We start from the raw sequence: 25,179 nt of genomic DNA on the forward strand, positions 1-25,179 counted from the left end.
TTCTAAGGGAGTCAGTACTCTCCCTGTCTCCCGAGAGGCCTCCGCTGCCTGGTATCTGTTACTCATGGGGAATTATCTCCAAAAGCCCCAATTTCCTGAACTGAATGTGAGTTGGTAGCAACAGTGTCTTCTTAAAAGGGTAAACCAGATGATGTTGCTAAAGCATTTAGCATAAATGCCTGGTACCTAATTCATGCTGGCTACATGGCAGCTGTTATTAATGTCATTACAAACTTATTAAGCCAAATATTTATTCTTTCCTGATACTCGTACTTATTTATTATGGATATAGCGTGGCAGTTATAAGACCTTCAAATACACATGTAGATAAGGCCATTGCTTGTCATGCCTGTTTCATCAACATCCTTGATCATGGGTCATCAGTTACAAATTTTACTGTCTCAAATTTATAAGAAAATAGAATAGAGTCAGCTTAAGCAATTTTCCCAACATGATACAGTAAGTCAGTGACTTAGCTGAACACAAGACCTGCATCTCAGAGACCTGTACTCGAGCCAGGGTGTTCTGCTAGGGTAAAAAAAGCCAATTAGTTATTTTACATTCTTATTTATAAGCTGCATCATGAAGCATAATCTAAGCAATGATTTAGACTGATTTAATTATAGAAAATGTAAATTTTCCATGTGATACTGAATATTTCTTGAAAGGAATGTCTAGAGCACCATTTATATTTGCAAACCAGGAACAGCAAACATTGAAGGTACAGAAGCATTTAATATTTAAAATGTGTTCATATTGGGGCACCTGGGTGGCTCAGTCAGTTAAGTGTCCATCTTTGGCTCAGGTCATGATCTCACAGTTCGTGAGTTCGAGCCCCGCATCAGGCTCTGTGCTGAACGCTCAGAGCCTAGAACCTTCTTTGGATTCTGTGTCTCTTTCTCTCTCTGTCCCTCCCCCTGCTTGTGTTTGGTGTCTCTCTCTCTCTCTCTCTTTCTCAAAAATGAATAAACATTAAAAAAAAAAAAGAATATTTAAAATGTGTTCATATTGCAAAACAAATCATTCACAGGTTGTATATGCTGATTGGGAAACATGATCTTACATTCTTATCACACTGAAAATTTGTGTTTTATTTATTTAGCTTTATTTTCCGCCCCTCTGCAATACTAATATAAGTATTAGTGATATTAATATTAATAACCAGTGTTTTTCCTAAATTTTTTCCATACCCTTCCCTACCTCTGAGGTCACCACCTTTTAATTACAAGACATTATATAGAGGAAGGATGTAAATTGATAAAGAGGCTACTGAGTGTGCATTTATTCATCCCAAATTCTATAGTGGGGACCAGAAAGGCCAGAGAGGCTATAAACATCTAGAGTCCCAGATTTAAGGTTTAGAGCTCATTGAATTTCCAAAAAACAATGGGGAGATCAACATTCTAATTTTGCCAAGTAAGGACATTTAAAACAACAACTATTACCGTATACTAACATCATTCTTTACTGAAAGAAATACCATGTGAACTTTAAGAAAAACCTACTAGGAAGAACAAAAATATCAGTATAAAGGCAATTAACAAGAAGTGATAAATGACAGACTGTCTCATATGCATGTGTGTGTGTGTGTGTGTTTTCTAAATGTTTAAGTTATTTCTCATTTTTCTGGAGATCAGTGATCAAAGACACGGCCCAATTCTTGTACTAATCTTTGAGAGCTGCTTCAGAGATATCCAAAAAATCGTTTTGGGGGCCAGATAAGTATAAAATACAGAAATAACCAGGTGACTCTTATTGAGGGGTTCCTCTACTCCAGGCCCTGTGCTGAGCACGTGGTTTGCCTGCAGTGTGATGACCAACTGGTGATGTTCCTCCTGGTAAGGAACCTGCCCCTGCTTCTTTCTGGTTGTCATGACCATGAAAGCCACCCCAAGCATCTCAATGGGGAGCTGTTTTTTCCAAAAACATGATCATCATATGAAAATTTAAAACGACAATATAACAATGGCTTGATTAGTCCTAGGCCATTGCAACAGGATCTAGCCACAACTGGGGTACAGTGTTCTTCTCTCACAAAGGGACAGAAAGTTGCCAGGTTTTTTGCCACAAGCTTCTGTGCTGTGACAAAGCACTGCTTTGACCAGTGTACTGGGCCTGGTCCGAGACCACAACAGCCAGCCACTATGACAAATCAAAAATAGCCCCAGAGTCTAAATCAAGACATATGGAGAGTGACCACCCTGAGTCATGCAGACCCATTTGTTACATACTTTATTTTTGGATAATTTTAGTAGGGATCGAAAGTGTTTCGTTTGCTGGTTCTTCTCTCCAAATAAGAGTACAAAGAAAGGAACTAAGTCATGTGGTTCTATTTAACTTACCATGAAGGCTGCAGCTGAGTCTCGATGATGTGATTCTTCGGCTTTGTAAAGGCCATGGCTAACTGGTTAGGACGATATGTTTCTCTGAATTGCCTAAAACGCCAAGATAGTAGCTCACAATCTATTGTGTAAGAAAATTTTGCTCCCAGGAATGCATGCTGTCATCCTAAGATCTTTGTTGCCAGTCAGGGTGATAAAACACAAGTAAATGAGGGTGCTGATGTGGGATAGAACGCAGAGGATGTAGGAGAAAGCTTGTTTGCCTTATTTAGGCCTGTTTCCGATTTGAGATTTGAGTGGATTCTAGAAATATTTATAATTTACATTGTAAGTCCTCTAAGTATAAATATTTCATCTTAGCAAATGTATTAGTATCCTCATCCTTAAGAATGGTTTCCATGAGTACATGTAATCTAGGTTTTTCACCATCATCTGGTCCTCCCACCAAACTAAACCCATATCCTATTGTTCTCCTTCCACTGCTCTTTGTTCTTGCGAAATGCCAAGACCATTGTCACCCTAGGGCCTTTGCATTTGCCATTTCTTCTACCCACAGTTGTTTCCCCATCATCATCACATAACTGCTTCTCGTCATTTAGGTCTCTGTTCAAATATCATTTCTTGTAGAAGCCTTCTCTGACCACGTTGACTGGAGTAACCCATCCTATCAATCACTCTCTAATACTTTACCTTAGTTTATTATCTTTATAGCACTTACGACTATCTGAAAACATCTTGCGCCCTTATTTGCTAACTTATTGTTTGCCTTCTCTAGAATGAAAGTCCCATGAGAACAGGGACTTTGTCTTGTTTGTTCCCACAGCCCAGCACTAGAATTTCTGGCACACAGCAGCACTTAATAAACGTTCTTTGCATGAATGAACAAAAGGATGGAAGAATTCACCTGTATTTCCATATTTTGTCAACTTTATCCCAGAAAGTTCATGTCTAAATGGTACAAAGGCTAATCAATATTCACTAATTCTCTTGATCATTTTGTCAATAGCAATAGGCCAAATGACTCATGATTTAAGTTATCTGGCTTCACTGTCTATAATTGATCAGATCGTTGAACAGTTGCCAGAACCCCTCTTCACTTAAGTTATATAGCTCCGTCTAAAAGAGAATCAGATAAGAGCACAAATAAAATTTTAATATAAAAAGGAAAGGTTAGAGTGATTTAGGATACACAAATACTTCTTAAAACAAATATCTAATTTAAATGAAAAAATCATTTTTCATAAGAAAAGAAAACACTAAAAGCAAGAGGCCTATCCTTTCCATTTTAAGAATATTGATCTGGAAATTCTAACTAATGCAATAAGATAAGAAAAAGAAAGAAAGGATAGAATATTTTAGAGGCAAAATTATCTTTACAAATAATGATTATCTACCAGGAAAACTTAAGATAATTTTTTAAAGGACTAATAGTGAAGTTCAGGGAAGTAGAGTTACAAAATAAGCACATAAGTTGTGATCGATTTCTTACAGAGAAGCAATAGTTCTTTAGGAAACGCAAAGAAGAAAATAGCTAACGAATGTTACAGATGTTAATATACCAGCCACGGTTTTGTTTTTCTTTTCCTAGTATCTGAAGATGGCATTAATCTTAGACTGTAGAACAGGACTACAGAGTTGAACATAATACTGTGTTTTTCTGTGATAAAGCGTAACTTACCACTTGTTCATTCTGCTAACATTTATACTCGTCATCTGTGTATCGTTCTGTACAAGAAGCATGCAGAAAACAAAGGGAAAGGAGGAAACATGGTCTCTGCTCTTGAAGGCTTTATAATTATGATGGAAAGAAGTAATTGTGAAACCATTAGAAAATCGTTTGTGGTAACATTTATTTAGTAAATACTTAGGAAGCATCTGTAATGAGAAAGCCTCTGTGAGTTGTATGTGGGGCGATGGGTAGACTTGTCATAAATGTGATTAAAACTCAGTCTTCAACATCTTGGCAAGCTTTTAGGGAGAATAAGGCATATGGCATGATAATGGTAAAGCAAGTGAGCTGAAACTTGAAAAAGAAGAAAAGAATTTGAGAGAATAGAGATGGACCAGGTGGCATTCCACGTGGAGGGCACAACTTTGGGTAAGACAAGAAAGTATGGGATATGTTTGTGAACACGGAGTAGACCTATCTGATGGAAGACAGGTGTACATTAAAGGGAACTGGTAAGACCAGAAGGAGAGATTAGAGCCAGCTCAGGTCACAGGATGGGGGGTCTTGAATTCATGAATGAAGAGTTTAGATTATATTTGCTGAGCCCTCAAACATTTCAAAACAAGGAGGTGAACTTGAGAGCTCTGCTGCAGGAATAGTTTTCTGACAGTGGCCTCTGGGCTGAGGTGAAACACAGAGGAGACTGAGGTTGGAGGGTCTGTTAGTAAGCTTTAGAAGATAGGGAAATAAGTTCTAATAGAAAAGGAAAAAGTCAGACATAACAATTTAGGATAAACAAATACTTCTTTAAAATATCTATTTTAAACCAACAGCTAACATGATAATTACTAGTGGAAAAATTAAACTACTAAAGGCGACAAGCCCATTCTTCCCATTTAAAAACATATTGATCTGGAAATTCCTTTTTAGGTTTATTTATTTATCTTGAGAGAGAGAGAGAGGGAGGGAGGGGGAGAGAGAAAGAGAGAGAGAGAGAGAATCCCCAAGCGGGCTCCGCGCTGTCAGCACAGAGACTGATGAAGGGCTTGAAATCACAAACCGTGAGATCATGACATGAGCTGAAGTCGAACACTTAACCGAATGAACCACCCAGGCACCCCTGATCTGGAAATTCTAACCAGACCTCAACTCAACTGGAAAAGACTTGAGAGACTGCAGAGGTGGGATTGAAGGGCTTTGCACCCAGAACAGTGCCTGGCTTTTCATAGATACTCAAGAAACATTCACTGAATGAATGTATAATTTTCTGTCCTCCCCTCATAATAAGTTCTCTGGGATAAGATCTCCCTCTCCCTCTCCCTCTCCTCTCATCCCTCTTTATTTTTTCTATACTACATCCCCAGAGTCTGGGTCGGTAGGCATTCGGTTAATGCCACCTCATTAGATATGTCACCTCAATGAATGTTACCTCACTAGATACAGGATTGAGAGAAATGAAGGAGTGGGCAATTATTCAGAGCCGTGAGGTCATGACCTGAGCCGAAGTCAGATGCTCAACCAGTTGAGCCACCCAGGCGCCCCTTAATTTTTTTAATGTTTGTTTTTGACAAAGAGAGAGAGAGACAGAGTGTGAGTGGAGGAGGGGCAGAGAGAGGGGGAGACACAGAATCCGAAGCAGGCTCCAAGCTCTGAGCTCTGAGCTGTCAACCCAGAGCCAGACGTGGGGCTCAAACCCACGAGCTGTGAGATCATGACCTGAGCCAAAGCTGGACACTTAACCAACTGAGCCACCCAGGCACCCCGGTTGAGGACACATCTTAGGACACACTGTTTTCAGTGAGGCACAAGAGGAGCCAAGGAAGGAGACAGAAATAAGTTAGAGATGGGAGGCAAACTGTATTCCAGTCACTCCAAAGGAGGAAGGAGATTTTTCAGGAAGGTAGTTAGCAGCTGCATCAAATTCATGAGGATTAGTGAGGACAGAATTCAAGAAAAACTTTTACGTCTGGATGTTAGTGTGAGAATTTCAGAACGTGTGCATCTGTGCAGAGGGAATGTGGGAAATCAAATTTAAGTGGACAAGCTATGCGGTGAAGGGAGTTGGACAGAGTCCTCTCTCAAATTTGCTGAGAACAGGAGGGAGGACAGAGAAAAGATAGAGGTGTTTGACTAGTTTCTTTGTAGGTGCTCCACCATTAACTGGATAACTTGCCCCAAATTTTCAGACTACACACCAGTCCAGTTTAAGATCTGTCTGTTACACAGCATCCCATTGTATATTCCATTGCCATTGGCCAGTCAACAGATAGTTGCTGATAACCTCCTAGAGCAGCAGCATGGACTGGATTCTGTGGAAGAAGATAAAGACATGTAAATACAAGGGATGGCAAGAGACAACAGGTCAGGAGAAACTACATATGAACCTGCAAGGAACCACACAATGAGAGGAGCCAGGAGTAATTAACTTGGTTCAATGACATCATGGACCCCTGTTCCGTGCTAGGCGCTGGGATCTGGTTAAAGGATGAATCTGGGGCCGGGGTGGGGGGGGGCGGTGCACCTGAGTGGCTCAGTCGGTTGAACGACCGACTTTGGCTTAGGTCATGATCTCGTGGTTTGTGAGTTTGAGCCCTGTGTCGGGCTCTGTGCTGACAGCTCAGAGCCTGGAGCCTGCTTCGGATTCTGTGTCTCCCTCTCTCTCTGCCCCTCCCCTGCTCACTCTCTGTCTCTCTCTCTGTCTCTCAATAACAAATAAAAACGTTTAAAATTTTTTTTTAAAAAAAGGATGAATCTGGAGGCTGCGCATGGTCTCCACTTAATGGTGGGATGAGTCGACTGATGGCTTCAAAGCTGGAATAATGAGGGGCTGGAACAGCAGGCAGGGTGTTCCTAAATTGAATTTGGAGGTTGACTTTAATTAGAGTGGGGAAGAGAAGGCAGCTTCCAGCCTCTGGGACACACCTGGGAAACACACGCATGAGGACTGCCTTCCTGTAAGCCAGTGAAATCCCCTTCTGACCATGGTGGATGTGGAGGTCTTAGGGGTGAATGAGATTACAAAGGTGATCCTGAAAGCTATATGGTAACATGGAAGAGGCAACCCCTCCTTACAGCTTAAATGAAAAGATGTTCTTCGTTTGTTGTTTTGTTTGTTTCTCTCCCACCATTTCTCTGAGCTGGAAGCAGAAACGTAACTTCTGTGTCATGATCACCATGACCACTAGTTAGGAGAAACATTTTCCACCCAAATAGAAAACAAATAAATGCTCACAATCTATGATATTCATGTGAGGATCCACATCTAGACCAGGGAATGCTTTATCACTCACCTTTTTGGAAGAGGAGGAAGGAAGAGTTCACCCTAGTCATCAGAATCAACCCACTCTTCCACCCATAAATTGCAAGGCAGATGCAAACATCCTCCCCAGATGCCCTGTCATCATTGTCATGAGACCAGGACTTTGCCCCTTGAAGGACTCATGTGACTCCAAGATCCTCTCCTGCCATTTAGCCTCCATCATCTTGGTTATAGTCTCAAAGAATTTGGTTGTACTTTATTCTTCTTAATACCACTTGGTTTAACTAGAGAACTCTCTTGGGGAAGGGGGGGGGGGTTGACTATTAGCTGTTTAGTCCACTAAAAGATAGTCTAAAACACAGGGAAATGAGAACCTTCAAAGCTTTAGAAGAGCATGGTTGTAAGGAAGTGACTTTATGGTGTTCTACCAAGGACTATATTTCCTCAGGATAAAACAACAGGAAGCAGAGAAGATGTCCACTGGGAGAGGACTGTAGATCTCAGCAGTAAGTCAGAGGGCAGATGGGAGTTCCTTTCACCAATGATATTCCAGAATGGCTGTCCTTGAGTTACATGTAAGACTTTGTATATCTTCTTTGATTAACAATTTACCAAGAACTACAAATTTCAGGTAGGTCCTGGGGGCTTGGAAACTGTGGAATTGGCACGAGATTCTCAGTGAAGAGTGGCAATCCTGTCATCCAAGTCTTTAATATCCATGAAATAGATGTGCCAACAGCAGCTGTTTAGCAAATCATGATCATCCCAAAAAAGGTTCCAGTTCAGTGAGTTTTGAAGAGTCTACAACATGACTCTTCTATTCAATCTGCCCTCGGTAACTGACTTTTGGAATTTCTCGGGGGTTATTTGGGACTTTTAGTGTTAAAATCACGGGTTAGCTATAGGAAAAAGGGCCTAATGATCAGGAACAAAAACAACATAGTCTTAGGCATCTCAATATACTCATCTCAACTGGTCTCTCGAGAAGGGACCCATGAGGTGTGTGTTTGTGTCTCTTCTTAATCTTACTTAATCTTTGTATCAAAGAATGAAGAACACATGGCGCAGTTGTGCTGTGGTAATAAGCACACGAAGATGGATACAAAGAAAGATTTCTTTTGGCGTCATTGCTTTAGCAGCTATAGGCTCATGGCTGGGGTGTGCGGGCTGCTGTGAATGAGATGAACGATATACTTTGTTAAGACTGGCCACCATTCCTGAGTACAGTCTAGATTCCCTTAACACACCCTGAAACCAGCAGGAGTTCTGACTTTCCTTTACAGTGTGGCACTTCCTGATTCCTTTACCTTTTTCTTTCCTCCTTGATGTGTACAACAAAACTTTTGGCAATAGTCAACCGTAGTACAGGGACTCAGAGCTCTCGCTCAACTGCGTGTTAATGGTTTCTCCAAGGGTCTCCGTGTTTTACCAAGGAAGCAGGGCCAGAGAGAAGTCCACACATGAGAGAGAAGGCTCATCGATGCTCACAGTTAATCCTTCAACCCTCTCCCCTACTCCAACCACTGCTGACCCTACTGACCTTGTGTTATTTATTTTCTCCCCCAAATTGGGGCTGGAAGTTTACTTTCACTCAGTTTCACCTGGATACAGATGTTAATAGGAACAAAACTCTATTTCTAGACATGAGAACTTGAATTTTTCCTGCAGTCCAGATCTAGAATATAAGAACCCATGGGGGCGTAGCAGGAGACGGGTTTACTCTGAGTGAAGTTTTCCCTGTTCTCTCCAAAGAAGGTGACTCTTGGGTTAGCTCTGGCCACCCGATCGAGTCTGGAGTCTTGGGGCTTCACCCTACCAGCTCCTTTAGTGTGAGCTTAATAAATTACAACACGAATTCTGAGAGACCACTGAATTTCTCAGACACTCCCTTTCCAGCAGTGTAAAAGGGGGGAATAATGTTCCTCCTCCCTCAGGGTTGTTAGGAGAATCATGAGCTAAGGTAGTTTTGAAAGTGCCTGACACAGTGCTTCTCAGGAGTTTGCCTCTTTGTCAGCTTTTACTTGAGCTGTTAGAACACTCTTTGTCCGCAAGAATGCTCGGGAATGCAGGTGCAAAGTGACCCGTTGTCTTAGGATGGTGGGGAATGGGACACAGTTAATGGGAAATGACTTCAGTTTACTGCATGTGCTAGTAATCCTGTGATGCCATCGCAAAACAAAAAGCACATGACTACTCGAAAGCCCGCTGTACCTGAAGAAGAAATTGGATTCGACTCAGAAAATCAGACTGTAAAGCTAATCGCTCTGATCCAATAACGTGGCCCCGCAGAGTGGCATCATCAGCCCTGAGACACAGAGAGGAGGAGGGAGGGCAAGGAGGGAGAGTGAGGGCGCGGGGCTGCCCAGCTCTCCAGACACTCAAGCCAATGAAAAATTCATAAGGAGATGTTTTATAGCCAGTGTCTAATATCACCGCTGGGTCACAGACTGATCTGAGCCAATCAATAGGATTCATCGTCCTGAAAGGAGCTAGTAGTGATTGTATGTTTATGAGAACTGGGAGGTGCCCAAGCCAAGGCCAGTTTCTAGTTACTTGGTATGTGTCACCCTTAAAAATATAGAACTTAGTTTGAAAATGGAACCCAAGACCTTTAAAAATATTGTGTAGGGGGGAGGAGGAAAGTTTCTTTTCAAATCTAGGTGTGGGGAGGAGGGGATTTTTGAATTCTTTTTTTAAGTCAGCTTAAGGACTAGTTTTTAAATTGAAGCTGCTTTTTAGTTTCAATCTTTGGTGGCCATTTATTGTATCTGAGTTCTTTTTTACTTAGCTCCAGAATTTGTGTTTATTTGTTTTTTTATAACACTTTAGCCTCTGTGTCAAAATCCTCTAAAGACAAATGGAGATTTATGACATTGGAATCATAAAAATAAAGTAATATAGAGTCAGTTTTGTCATTATTTATAACCAAGTTCCAGGTTGGTTTGGTTTTTTAAGCCATTTTTTTTTTTAACGTTTATTCATTTTTGAGAGCGAGAGTCAGCAGGGGAGGGACAGCAGATCTGAAGTGGGCTCTGTGCTGATAGCAGAGAGCCTGATGCAGGGCTCGAACTCACAAATTGTAAGATCATGACCTGAACCAAAGTTGGATGCTTCACTGACTGAGCCACCTGGGTGCCCCCAGGTTGGCTTGGTTTTTAAAAGCTTTTAAAGATCATAGAACCTTCAACTTGAGTTTGAGGGTTTGCTTTCTATACAGGCAACCATTTAAGGGCAGAAGGAGGTAGAACAAAATGAGCCTTAAAGGTTATGTGCTCAGAAGTCTGCTGAGGATTCCAGGGGAAAGCCCACATCAGCCTGTCTAGGTGAGGAAGCTCTGAGCAGGCCAGGGCCTCCGTGTGTGTGTGTGTGTGTGTGTTCCAGGCGTGGCTAGAGCCCTCCCTGAGGTCTCGAAGAAGATCCCATTGAACGCCATCCCTCTCACCCTCACAAAAATTACTTTTCAACAGGTATTTAAACACCAAGAACTCATGAATGAAAAATCTTGGAAAGCCAACTTGTGAAGCAGGAAGGCAGGAGAGGAAGAGGGTCAGGACAGGATAAGGGATTTCATCTTTTCCCTGCTGATGGTGTCAGGACAGAAGCTATGTTCTTGCATCTTTGTAAACAAACAGGATTTCTTTCCATGGTTGTAAAAGTGACACAAGATTATTGTGTTTGGGAAATACAGAAAGAAAAGTAAAAAAAGAAAAATAACTCCTATGCCTACTGTCGTGGAAAGTCCACTTAACTAGATGGTGTATTTTCTTCTAGGCTGTTACATATATAATATACCTATATATATTTATATCTGCATCTGTATCTATATCTTCATACATACACATACACACACTAAATTAAAATCATAAATAGTAATAGTAAATGGTTTTATATCCTGAGTATTTAATGTGTACTAATTTTGTAATCACTGTGCATGTCAAAATATTCAGATAGGAACTTTTTATTGTCCGGTTAGAATTCTGTTAAAAGAATATGCCATTATGTGCCATTCCTCTATCGACAGATGGGCCATGCACTTTCACATGACCCCTACGTGTTTGTTCATGCATGCTGATAGCTCTCCCATCTCTCATTAAATAAACCACACCTGAGCGGTGCCACCTATGCTGAGGCCTGCCCATTTCCCCAGTCACAATTCATCACTCCTGGGAAGGTAATGGTAGGTGTGGGGGGGAGATGGGCTTCGGGGGCTGACAAGCCTGGGCTCCGTGGCTGGGGCAGCACTCACCAGCTGTGTGACCTTGGGGAGCTTCTTTACTAAGTCTCAGTTTCCTTACCTATAAAATGGGAGTAATACTCCCCTCCACAGAGTGTTGATACGATGATTGAGTAGAAACATGTATGTGTTCATTCCCTTCCCTCTGCCCTTTTTCAGTTTTCTGGCTTCTCCCCAGAGCAGTATAAAGTGGTGGTTAAGCGCTTGAGTGAGTTTGGGGCGCCTGGGTGGCTCAGTCGGTTGGCATCCGACTTCGGCACAAGGCATGATCTCATGGTTTGTGAGTTCGAGCCTCGCATTGGGCTCTGCGCTCAGAGTCTGGAGCCTGCTTCGGATTCTGTGTCTCCCTCTCTCTCTGCCCTTCACCCGCTTGCGTGCACGCACTCTTTCTCTCTCTAAATAATAAACATTAAGAACAAAAAAGAGCTTGAGTGAGCTTGAACAAGCAACCTAGCCTTTGTGCCTTAGTTCTTCCATCGGTACCATGGGGATAATAGTACACTCATAGGTTTGTAGGGAAGATCAAGTCAGACAATCAACGTAAGACACTTTGTTCCTGGTACAAGTAGGAGAGCAGTCCTTCTTTAATAGTCTTACAGGACCTCTCACGAAGTCATGTTGCTGTTTTTACCAGGCTCCTTGATAGCTTCACAGCAGATGATAAGTTCCCCGCCGTTGGCTGCCTCCTGGAGTCACTGTCTGGTGAGGCTTCAAGCGACCAGACCTAGGGAAGGGCTCTTCCTTACTGGTGGCCATATCTTGCAAGGGGTCACTGAGACTTTCCCAGCAAGCCCTCCTTGATGGGTACCCGGCCCAGAGGAGCCCTGTAGAGTAAGTGGTCTGAGACAGGGAGATGGTCCTTAACCACTGCTCCACATCCAGCTGTCAGGCAGGAGGAAAGGACGTTAGGCTGTGAAAGAATTGCCTGGGCTCTGACCGAGGCATTTCCCAGAAAAAAGGCCTTAGTGACCTCATTCCCCTATTGGGCCTACTTCCCTTGGCAGGGAGAGTCTTCTTCTGACAGGAGGTGGTAACATCCTTACTTTGGTGCCACCAGGCAGGGTCATAGTGAGAGGGCAGGATTCACTCAGACACCAGGGTGTGGTGGCACCTTTGGAGGGTGTCTGCCCTGCCACCAACCTCCATGCTGTATTCTAGCATTGGCTCTCAAAGCCTTGTCCTTGGACCAGCAGCGTCAGCCTCACCTGGGAATGTATTAGAAACACAGATGCTCAGTCCCGCCCCAGACGTCCTCAGTCAGAAACGTGGGGATGGGCTTCCCAGCACTTGGTGCTTTAATAAGCCTGGAGGTGATTCTGGTGCTCTCTCAAGTTGGAGACCCAGTGGCCCATGGGAAACAACGGGGGGAGGAGAAGGGGGGGGGGGGAAGGCTGCATGGCAGTCCTCCTTCCCAGGCCCTCTCTGAGGACGAGCTGGGTTCCTGCCTGACATTCTTGTCTCCATTTCTATTGTCTATTTGAGCTGGTTTCAGCAGATTGCTGAGCTAGAGAGTTCTGAGTAATAAAGCAGGGATCCTTCAAAGAAAGCCTGTAAGAGAAGTGAAGCTTTGGGGTGCTCTCTGCTTCAGCAACTCCCCCTTTGGGTATCCTCAGAGTTCAGAAAGCCTGGTGGTGACTACTGTCACCCTCATTCTTCCTTTTTGGGCAGACAGACAGACCATGCCAACATGGTTTGTCACACTGTGTCCCTCAGAATTCAGCCCAAGGAAGAAGTCAGATGTATGCACAAACATTTAGGTACAAAGATGTTCATCTCAGTATTGCTTATATGGGACAACAGGGGGCTGGGGAGGTAACAACCCAAACAAATTAGAGCACAGCCATATAATGGAATACTCTGCAGCCACTGAAAATAGCATTTTCATTGGTCAAGAGGGATATCAATATAATGTTATGTGATAAAAGTTCAATACAGATTAGTATGTACAGAATAAATCCACATATATGCATAGACAAAAATCTAGAAGTAAACACACAAAATGTTAACAGTGGTTACCATTTCTGGGTAATGGTATCACAGAATGTTTTTATTTTTTTCTTTATCCTTTTTAAACAGCGTTTATTTATTTTGAGAGAGAGAGAGAGAGAGAGAGAGAACATGCACATGTGTGCAAGTGGGGAAGGGAGAGAGAGAGAAAGAAAGAAAGGGAGAGAATCCCAAGCAGAATCCTTGCTCGCATGGAGCCCACCTCGGGGCCTGATCCCACCACCATGAGATCATGACCTGAGCTGAAGTCAAGAGTTGGACGCCCAACTGACTGAGCCACCCAGGTGTCCCTCTTTATACTTTTTAGTACTTTCCAATTTTCCACAATGACTGTGTGTTACTTTTATGAATAGAAGAAATACAATAACATTGAGTAAACTGGGGTTTTACCCTTTTACCCCTCCAAGTCTCAGTTTCTTGTGCCTCTAGAGCACCCCTCTAGGACCCTCCATCCAATGAGGAAAGAGTGATTATTGGCAGCTCATCCCTCCAAAATATGTTCCCTTGTAGTCTCCACTTTCACCATATTGTTTATCAAGAATCAGACGGATCCGGTGGCTGTTTCAACCCTTTGCCATCTTCCAAACACCTTACTTTGAGGACAGCAGTGATTAGCTGAGTTGTCATTACTGGAACAGCCTCAGAGGTAACCATGCCAAGCCCAGACTGCAGACAGGTCTGGCAAGAAACGCAAGAAGCAAAGCCAGAGTGGGCCATCAACGCACAGGGGAGACGGGAGCGGGGTCCAGTTGTGCCACTGGGACTAGTTGGAGCTGGCCATAAGCTCTGCCTGGTGCCCCGAGGACAGAGCAAGCTCTGCGTTGCTTCAAAGTCAGCGGGCCCAGCTGTGGGCAAATTCAGGCAGCCAGAAAATAACATAGCAATCCAGCACAGTGCCTGGCAAATAGGGGAAACTCAGTAAATATTTGTTGAGTGGAGTAATAAATGAAGCTTCCTCACAGGCTCTGGCAACCAAGACCCTCCGTGAGAGGATGCCATCAGGGCCAGGGGTCTGGGCAAAGAGAAGCTTGCAGACAAGGGGACTGGGGAGAGAGAGCTTAGCTGTGCATCAAGAAATGGGTGAGGAACAGCGATAAAAGCAGAGGCCTTCAAATCCAACCCAGCTTTGGATCCCGCCTCTCCCACTCAACAGCCTGGTAATCTAGGGCAGTTTACCTAACTTCCCCAGGCTTATTTCCTCCTGGGCTACCTGGGGATAACTCTCTCCACCTTGTGGGGTTTTCTGCTGCTTCCATGAAATAATGCAGGGCTTGCGAAGGACAGTTACAGATCTGCTCCAGTGGCTCAGCGGCAGCCTGAGAGCGGATGAAGGCAGGAGCCGTACTGTGGTCTGGGCCAACACCCTACCCAGGCAAGATCAGACATGCTGCCACTCGCCTAGAAACCTAGGCAGGTCTCTGGCATCGGGCATCAGCCCTTGTTGGCAACTGGGACCTCCACCCCTGCACTGTCTGGGTCAGGGGCCGGCCTGGGGGTGGATTGAACAACTGAGCTGGGGAAGCAGAGAGGCTGGGAAGTGAGGAGGGGGCTGGCTTCAGAGACCAAAAGGGTAGGAAGCAAAGGTAAGGTGAGGGCTTGGGTACCCAACAGGATCCTCAGACAGAAGATACATAAGTTTGGCTTTCTCTTCCTCAAGGGTGGGTTTAGAATCTCGTTTACGTGAGGTGACCTGTCTCCACGAGGAGCTCTTACAGCTCTGGTGCGTTGTGCCCCAAGGTCACCCAGAACTGCCATGCACACACTGTTTTCAAAATGACTCCCTAAAGCCATAGCAATAACCAGAGGCCTCCAAAGCCAAGTCATCTTCAGAGATAAGAGGCGCTTACCCTACACACGCATTCCTTTTTCTCACACCCACTGGTTCTTCTTTTGGGAGCTTTCTTGCTGCCAAGTCCTGCCCTCATACTTTGGGGTTTATCCTCACTTGGAAAATAACATCATGTTCATTGTTGCCTGGCTAATCCACCAGCCTTGTCATTCCCCCCTGCATCTTGGGCCAGATTTGCCAGCACACTTCCCACTCTGTCAGGGCTGCCTTCTGACATATCCCCCCTTGTCTTATGTCCGGCTGTGCCAGACCATGAGCTTCCCTGGCGTGAGGGCCCTACGTCATTCGTCTCTCCGCCCTTTGCGGATCTGAGCACCATGTCTACATAGCAGGTGCCCAGCACTGGCTGGGTGTAATAAAGGGGGGTTGTAGCGGACACTATGGATTGCCCACCCAGAGGGTTTTATGACTTCTTCTCCTGGCCTTCTCTTTTGGGGGGAGATTGGAAACTTAATGCAGTTGAACCTTCAACAATACAGGCTTGAACTGCATGAGTCCACCGGTGCATGGATTTTTACAATACTGTACCTTAAGAGTTTTTTCTCTTATGATTTTCTTCATAACATTTTCTTTTCTCTAGCTTGCTTTATTAATAGAGTATGTAATAATATAACCTATACGATGCATATTGATTGGGGTGCCTGGGTGGCTCAGTCGGTTAAGTGTCTGACTCTTGGTTTCGGCTCAGCTCGTGATCTCTCGGTTTCATGAGTTCAAGCCCCATATCGGACTCTGCACTGCCAGATTCTCTCTCTCCCTGTCTCTCTGCCCCTCCTGCACTCACACTATCTCTGTCTCTGTCAAAATAAATAAATAAACTTAAAAAAATGCATATTGATTTACTGTTTATGTTAATGATAAGCCTTCTAGTCAACAGTAGAGGTGAGGTTTTTAGGGTATCACAGTTATACATGGATTTTCCACTGCACAGGGACTTTGTGCCCCTGATCCCCACATTGTTCAAAGGTCAACTGTACTCAGTTTTCCCAGCTACTCTCACAGATGGAAGTGGCCTTGCGAAACAGTGCTTGCCGATGAAGTATAAGTGCAAGTCTTCGAGGAAAGCTTTCTTTCCAGAATAAGGCAGACCTCTCTAAGAGGAGCCTTTGACCATTTTGCCAATTCCTTTTCCTTCTTACCTGGAATGCAGACATGATGACTGGAACTGCAATAGCCATCTTGCAACCATGAGGCAATAAGCAACAGTCAGAAGGGCCAAGTTTAAAAAAAACAAAACAAGAAAGAATGTAACTTGGTTCTTCTTTTTAAATTTTTTTAAGGTTTATTTATTTTTGAGAGAGAGAGAGAGAGGACAGTGCGAGTAAGGGAAGGGCAGAGAGAGAGGGAGACACAGAATCCAAAGCCAGCTCCAGGCTCTGAGCTGTCAGCACAGAGCCTGACATGGGGCTGGAACTCAGGAACCATGAGATCATGACCTGAGCTGAAGTCGGACACTTAACCGACTGAGCCACCCATGTGCCCCTATAACTTGGTTCTGGATGGCATCATTGATGACCATTATTGCTAGGTTGGCCAACCTCTTGGTTTGCTCAGGACTGAGGGATTTTCTGAGTTATAGGATTTTGATATAAAACAGGAACAGTCATGGGCAAACCTGAACCCTCACCTAGGGTTGGTCACCCCATCCTAGCCCTACACTGCTTATTTCCAGAAACAACTTACTATGTAATAAAAAATAATCAGGCAAAATTGTTATTTCTAAGATTCGATGAACAGACATGGATAGAGTTGTAGGTCATTGGTTCTAGCTGCCTTCACAGAAGTTATCCTAGTTGAGTCTCATAATGATTCTTCATGGTAGGTTTTGTTATACCCATTCTACAGGTCAACAAACTGAGGCACCAAGAGGGTTAGCCCAACTGGAATATAAGTCCTGTGCATTAATGCCATGCCATTCTCCCCTAAAGCTATTGTGGCTCATTTTGTCTTAACTCAGCATGTGATTATTTAATGTTATTCTCGGAATGGGCATTATGCTTTTCAAATGAATAAAGCCACTGTGAGATGCAGCCCTTACCTTTCTTTATATGACTTCTTTCTGGACAAGTCGAAAAATCCTGACTTGTTTCTCCTGACCTGACTCGTTTCTCCATCACTACTGTTAATAAACAGACAAAATTGGTTTGCATAGATGTAATTTTTAAAATTACTGTTGAATGAGTCAAAAGATGCAAAAGGGAAGTGTAGCAAAAAGTCTCCTTTGTACCCCTGCTGCTTTATAGATGAATATTAGGAAAGCTTCCATCGGTTTTGAACTGGTGATTCTGAATGTGAGTAATAATGAATGATAGCCCCTTAAACTTGTATTCAGCTTCTGAGATTACAAAATGCCCTCAAAAACACAGTCTCATTTTCTCCTCTGAGCTTCCTCCAGATGTTTTCTTCAGACTTTCATGTCCTGGATCTCCCCCTCATCTGCTGAGCCCAAGACTGCTCTCTGGGTCCCTTGTACCTTTTGCAGGCTATGTGCCTGTGACAGAGACTTTGCCCTGGGTGGTGCAGAGCCTCCCAGGGCCTTCTGGGTGTAACTGTCGGCTCTCTTTGTGTTCTTTATGTCACTGACTGTGGGGAGAACAGGCCGTCCTGGAAGGTCTGTTGGTTGGGCTGCTGGCCTGTGCTTACATCTGTATAACACGGGAAACCCTCAAGACTCACTTTCCCTGACAGTTTGCTTATTTATTCACAGTTTGTTCCTCATTAAAAATAATGTTTAGGAAGCGTCTGTAATAACATAGGAAAGTATATGTTAATTGAGAAAGCATGATATATCAATATCTCTGTATAGCTACGTCTCTCTATAGCGTACAATTTAGACTGAGAGCAAAGCCTTTGTATAGACAAATTCTGGAAATAACGCATTCTTTCATCCCTCACAGCCCAACTGTACCTTTCCTCCAGAGTCCCTCATCTCAGCTGGGATCCACCTGGCTTCCTGAGCCACATTCCTTAGCATTCTCATCCTGTACCTGCGTCACCAGCACCCCTTGCCCCCTGCCAGGCCAAGCTGCCGCTTGTCCAGCTCACAAACCCATCTGCTATTCTCCATCCCCACAGCCACCCCCCAGTACAGCCTCCTCAGCTCACAGTCAGGTCGCTGTAGCATCCTGAAATCCAGTCTTCTGGGTCCTAAGTCTTGCTCTGCCTTGGTGCACTCTCTCCATTTCAGTCGGGGTCCTCTTTTTTTAAAACAAAAACTAGGGGGCGCCTCGGTGGCTCAGTCGGTTGAGCGGCCGACTTTGGCTCAGGTCACGATCTTGCAGTTCATGGGTTCAAGCTCCACATCAGGCTCTGTGCTGACAGCTCAGAGACTGGAGCCTGGAGCCTGCTTTGGATTCTGGTTCTCTCTTTCTCTCTCTCTCTCTCTCTCTCTGCCCCTCCCTTGCTGTAGGCGTGCACGCGCGCTCTCTCTTCTCTCTCTGTCTTTTAAAAAAGAAAAAAAAAAGAAAAACTAATAATTCTATAACACGCCCTGCTTAAAGGTCTAATTGTGCCCCATTGTCCTCAGGAATGAGTTGAATTCCCTTCCTGGTCTGGCTCCTGCTCACTTCTCCAGCCCTTCTCTTGCCTTTCCAGGCTCTGCCTGTCACCTGCTGGCTGTTGCTAAATTCTGAGCTCAGCCCTCAGTCTCCCTTCCCTCTGGCCACTGCCTGGGGGCTCTGCCTGCTTTGACCCTTCCCTGGATTTAAGCCTACTAATCCTTCAGGTCTTAGCCTCATGGACTTTAAGGAAATAAGGTCAAAACAAAAACATCAACCAGGTTATCTGAATAGTGATAGTGGATTTTCATCATGATGTATATATAAAACTCAGTCAATCTAGCAACCATTCATTCATTGAAGAATCGTTAATTCAGACTTATTAGACATCATACATGCAATGGCCCAGGGTCCCACTGGTTCTGGGTGTCAGCCCGTATGGTCCCGTAGCAGGATTCTTCTTGCAGATTCACTCATTCGATCTGCATTTCCATCTTTCATTTGTATTTGTTCAATAAATGGCCATGCAAAAATTAATCAGAGAAGGGAATCCTTGTTCTCAAGCATCACAGACTTACAAACACATTATCATGCCACATGGTCAGGGCCATGAAAAGGAAGGCAAAGCATTGCAAGGGGGTTGGAGGTGGTCTCATAACAGAAGGGAGGTTGAACTGACCAGTGTTAACAGGTAGATGGGGCATAAGAGACAGGAACAAGAAAGCAAGGGAGAAAGGGTCTTTTCAGAAGAGGAAATGGCAGGTACAAAGGCTCAGAGATTAAAACCTGGCTCTCCCATGACTCAGGTGACGTGTGCACAGTGGCCAGAGTGCTAGGAGCCATGCATCCCCCACACCCCATCTGCTGTTGGTACTTTATTCTCAACCAGAATGGAAAACCTTCCTCCTCTTCCCCTTCCAAGTCCTACCTATTCTTGAGACCCACTCAAGCCCTACTTCCCTCATGAAGCCTTCTCAGACTACGTATCAGACAGATGCACCCTTAATTCCATTCTGGTTTGTACGTTGCCATTCAAAATTTCATTAACAAATCTCACCTTCCTACCGAATTGTAAACTCCTCAAAGACAGAGACTGTTATACACATTTATCCTCAGTTTTGTGGGCATCCAGGCAAGAAACCTGGTGCTGCTCTGTGAATACTTGTTGAAGTAACACTAGCCAGGCTGAAATCTCTAAAGGCAGAGTCCCAGGCAGCACCCACGCACCAAACCTCAAGCAATGACTGATGAGTTTCTTAATCCATGCCTTCTGTCCCCATATAACACCTGCTAAGAAACCGGATCGTGGGTCTGTGATGGGTGTTGATTAGGTATCATTAGCCTGATTTTATGATTCTTGGAGAAGAGGTAAGTAATAATATTACAAGGAATTTAAAGGGATCCCCATTAGAAGTGCCTAGCTCTAATCAACCTTTGAATTTACTGTTAATGAACTTCTCACCCATGGAAAGTAAAAAAAAATGTTGCCATCTGTGTAAAGCCGTGAACTTGTGGGCAGAAGAACCAGGTCTTTGGTCCGTCTGTACCATGTATCAGCCCTGTGACTTTGGACAAGTAATCTATGCCCCTTTAAGCCTCGGTGTCCTCAGTCTTTAAAATGGGAATTATAATACCTCCAAGGGTCATAACTTCACTCACAGGGCTATTGTAAGGATTACGTGTGGTAACAATGTGAGCATGGTTAGTAATATGTGAAATGTCATTTAAAAACCAGACAGCACAGTAATTTTTATTATAAACTAAAGTCCTCTTCTGTCTGTTTTATTCCCAGTGTTCCAAAACCCAGACACGAGCTCTCCACAGGGGAGTAGATGCACTGTAGTTATTTTAAGGAGAAAGAGTGTCCATCATCTCGTGCCTGGGAGACCTGTTGCCATCTTCTCAGCGGCTGTAGCTGTTGGAATAGTCGTGTCTGCAGTCCCCAGGGCAGTGTGGTGCACATGAGGTAAGGTGCCCTGGCATGCTCAGTACCCCAGTGGAATAGCACCTGCTCAGAAAGTTGCCCAGGCTCAGCTTTTCCCAGGGAGAATTCTGTGTTACAGACTGTCCCCTTCAGAAAGAGTGTTCTGCTTGGATTTGTCAGGGAAGGTGGTTAAGCAATGCAAACAGCAAAAGTGGGTCCCAAATGAAAGATCCTAAAAAAGAAGGAGAAGAGGACACTCCGGAAGGAAAGACAGTTGTGTCTATACAGCGGGCACCAAACTAACCTGCCATCAGAAGCCTGGACTCAAAGCCTGTCTCTGATACAAACTGGCTGTGTGGCTTTAGGAAATTCACCCACCCTCTCTGATCCTTTAAAATTATGCTTTGTAAAATAAGCATAACAATGCCAATCTTCTGGTGTTAAAGATTAAATTTGTATGAACTTTACAAAATGGAAAATGCCATGTGATTATGAGCTGATTATAAATTTATCTGCCTAAAGTAATCATTCAGAATAACCCAAAGGGAACTGTGTGCCTACGGGCCTCCACCACGTTGTCCATCAAGGAGCCTTAAATGCAATTCTAAGAACCACCCCGAGCTCTGAAAAGGCATCTCCCCTGCAGATGACGGATGTGCCATGAAAAAGCCAGTTGGTTTCCACAGGTAACTAAAGGTCACCCTCAAGGGGTTGGCTGTTGTCTCCTAGGCACATTCCCCTCCCTGGGGCAGGTGGGGAACATGGCTGCATCCCTCCATGCCTTCCTGAACTCCAGGCCTTATGATTCCCTAGGCCTTTCCTTTGGCCCCATGGTTTTAATTTTCCCAATCAACCTGTTAGGTTAGCAGAGCAGATAAATCCTCTCCGTGCATCCACACCTCTTATGCATGGACTTGCCTGGGGCCACAGAGCTCAAAATGAGCACCAGGTCTCTGGCCACTGCAGCCTGGAACCCCAGTTTGGAGGGCTCGCCGGATTTGAGCCCAGGTTTCTAAAATCTTTGCCCACAGACAAGGACATGAGCCCGAGCTTGACCAAAGCCCCCTGGGCCACAGCCTTGGAGGTAAACAGCCCCCCATGGACACGGAATTCCCCGGCAACCCTGGCTAGACTCGAACATCTACTTCCACCCATGGCTTTTTATTTTCTTGCATTTGTTTCCAAGGGGACCAGTAGGCACTTGCTCTCCCCACTTTGGTCCTCGCTCCCTGTGTGTAATTAGGGTGCACCCTGTTAGCCCCGCACTGTGATGAATGGGCTTCTTCAGGCAAGGTGGCAGTGACTGGAGCCCTGCCAGCCCCGAGGCCACTCCTGTGCTGCACGGTGCGCTCAGATGCGATTAGCCTTGTGTCACAATGCTTGGCAACCGTTCCAGGAGGCAGTGAGGCCTTTGTTCATGCCATTGTCCTGTCAACTGGCTATAACTTCATTTGGCTGCCAGCTTGCTTGGGCTTTTGCATCATCCTGGCCTGCTCTGTCCTCCCTCAGCTAATGGTTAGTCCATAATTCCAGATTTTTCGGGGAATATCTAGGGTGTGCGTGTGAAGCCCCCGCGTCTTCCCCCAAAGCAGTTTTGGAATTAAAATCATAAACAATGAGCAGATTCTTCATGGTTTAGGAGGTAGACTCCCTGGGACTTCCCCCGTTTCCTGCTGCTGCAGAAGGGGAGGAATCACATGTGGTAGACGGATGTCAGCACTCAGGCACTCTGAGCTGTATAGCTGGGGGTGGGGGGGGGGAGGGTGCATTCAGACATTCATTGCTTCTGCACATTTTACTTGAGCACATACTATGTGCCAGGCACTGTTCTAGATCCTGGGAATAAAGCAATGAACAATAAAGACAAAACGCCCTGCTTTATGCGGCCAACATTCTGAGGTGGGGAAGGGAGTGAGGAGAAGAGACAGGCAAATAAACTGAAAAACAGGCTAAAAGGAGCTAGGAAGAAAAATAAAACAGGGAAGGAAAACCTGGCCATAGGGGATGCTCATTCGAGTGCCCCCCCTTGTGCCCAGCACAGAACACATCCCTGACTCTGATCTGGCCAGCTCCTCAGGGCTGCGTCTGATTCCCACACCCCCAGCAGCTGTCAGAGCTGCTGGGATGGAAGGACCCCCTAGAATCACCCACCAACCCCGCCACCAGGGGTACCCCCCATGAGCCAGGCTCCACCCACAGCCACCCTCTCCACCCAACCCTAAAACACCCTCTTCTCCCAGGTGTTCTCCTCCTCCCTCCCCAAAATACTGGCTATGCAGACATTCAGACCCATATAGTGCAGTGGGCAGACCAGCCAGCCAACAGACCACGACAGTGCAGAGAGGATGACCTGGCGGGGCCTGCTTACAGGCTGTGGAAACCCTGGGTGGGGGTGGGGCAGAGGTTTTTGTAGGGGCTGTCCCATGCACTGTAGGATGATGAGCGGCATCCCAGGCCTCCACCCACAAGATGCCAGTCGCGCCCCCACCTTGAATTAAGACAGCTGAAACCATCGGCACACATTGCCATATGTCCCCTTTTGCAAAGGGCCCTTCGGTTGAGAGCCACTGGTTTAACTCAACATCGTGCAACGTATTTGACAAAGAAGCACCTTTTGTTTGGGTTGGAGGGATGTCTATCAATACTGCACGTACCCTGTGCTATTCCAAACACTCTGAGTAGTGCTGCTTCTGGATAAAGCCACATTCCCACAGGATTCAGGGCCTTGGGATCTGGGCCCTGGCTGGCACTCTGGCCATGGGTCCGACCATTATCAGTCTCTACTTTTTGCTTCGGTAAAGTCCAACCATTTGTCATTGCCTGTATACCCCCTGCATTTTATGTCCTGGGCCTTTGCCCGGCTGCTTCTGCTGCCCATGATACCCTTCCCCCCTTTGCCTCACCTGGTTCACTGATTCATCCTGCAAGATTCCATTTGGGCATCATCTCCTGCAGGAAGCCATTCCTGAAGCCAGGACAGGGCTGAGTGGCCACTTCTCCCCTGAGCTCCCATAGCACCTGGCCTTGGTCCTTCCTACCTCTGAGGTCTGAGACAGACCCCACAGCCCTATAGCCCCCCCCCCCCGCCACTCCCCGTCCCGTAGTACTGGTGGTTGGGGTCCCACAGCACAGGTAGTATGGATCCATTTCTCCCACCTGACCTGCAAAGCAGAGACTCTGTCTTTTCATCTCCAGAACCTGACAAGCTATCTGGCACAGAGTAGGGGCTCAGTAAAGGTCAAAGTGAACTGACAAGTGAATAGAACACAAAGATGAGTGTGGTAAAGGGAGTGAGGACCAGAGAACACAGGCTGGAGGAGGGAAAGAACCAAGGGGAATATTCTTTCTACAACCCAGGAAGGGGTGGTAAGGCTGCCTGCCTCTCATTTCTTTCCCCTCTGGGCTAAAGACTTCAATTGCCTTAACCTTTAATCTCACATCCGCCTCATTTTCCAACCCTCTGATGGATCATCTTTGTCATTCACATCCGTCCATGCCTTCTTCACATTTTCCAGAGGCTGCTTTTGAGTTTAATGTGATATGTTCAGAGCAGCAGGAGCCCAGAGCCTGGTTCCCTGGAGCGGGGAGAGTGGCTTCCACTTAATTAGCTTGAGACTCCATAATTCCCTGAGCCTCACCGGCTCCCTGGCCTGGTGGCTGTTAGAGGAGCAAATTATTTTCACAGAGAAGAGAGTGGAGAGAATTGAATTAGTGATTATGCTAATTGTTTCCTTTTCTGTGTCAGGGACTGCTCCACAGGGAAGCCCACTTCTGGGGCTGGAGGGCGGGCAGGGAGGAGGTGAGGAATTTGGAGAAGCCCTGGGCTCTGAGCTGCGGATGTGGAAAGTCCTCGCTTCAGGAGACGCCTGAGGGATGTGGCTTCTCCGCAGACTTAGGCTCTTCCGCTATGATGAGGGTGGGTGGGGAAAGGACTACTCAAAAGGACTACTCAAGTTCTGGGCTCTCTCATCCACAGCATGTCCTGTGGGGTAGACACATCTCCATTGTATAGATGGTGAGGTGTGAGGGAACAAGCCACCGATGGAGAGACAGGCCCAAGGTCACCTGCCTAGCTGGGCGGGGGGACACAGTGAGCAGGGATCCAACTTGATCTAGGAACTGCCAGTCCAGATGATTTCCCTTGCCTCCCAGCCCCTACCTGTGGAGGGCTCTGCGTGTCAGTGACGGCAGGGGAGGCAGTGCTGAGGGCAGACGCCCTGGAGCAGCCCTGATACCGTGCGACACAGGCCCAGGACACAGTTGGCCAGCCTGTTGCTCCGTGTGGTTGGCGGCCAGCCCTCAACCCACTTGAACCAGTGCCATTGGAGTCTGTGGTTCCTTCCGTCCAGCCTGCCTGTGCCGCCCCGCCTCGGCTCTCCACACCACAGCTGTCTGGGG

The 25,179-nt window shown here is 45.5% G+C and overlaps 1 long non-coding RNA gene across 6 annotated transcripts in view; it reads left to right on the forward strand.

Annotated features, from left to right (window-relative positions):
* LOC122211639 overlaps positions 1 to 25,179 on the forward strand; it is a 91,980-nt gene that overhangs the window by 22,159 nt on the left and 44,642 nt on the right. For all 6 annotated transcript variants that reach the window (XR_006198763.1, XR_006198759.1, XR_006198760.1 and 3 more), the window contains exon 3: positions 20,650 to 20,823. This is a non-coding gene — a long non-coding RNA (uncharacterized LOC122211639). The remainder of the gene's footprint in view (positions 1 to 20,649; positions 20,824 to 25,179) is intronic.

The sequence above is a fragment of the Panthera leo genome, chromosome F3 (assembly GCF_018350215.1).
Source record: "Panthera leo isolate Ple1 chromosome F3, P.leo_Ple1_pat1.1, whole genome shotgun sequence".
Classification (NCBI taxonomy): domain Eukaryota; kingdom Metazoa; phylum Chordata; class Mammalia; order Carnivora; family Felidae; genus Panthera; species Panthera leo.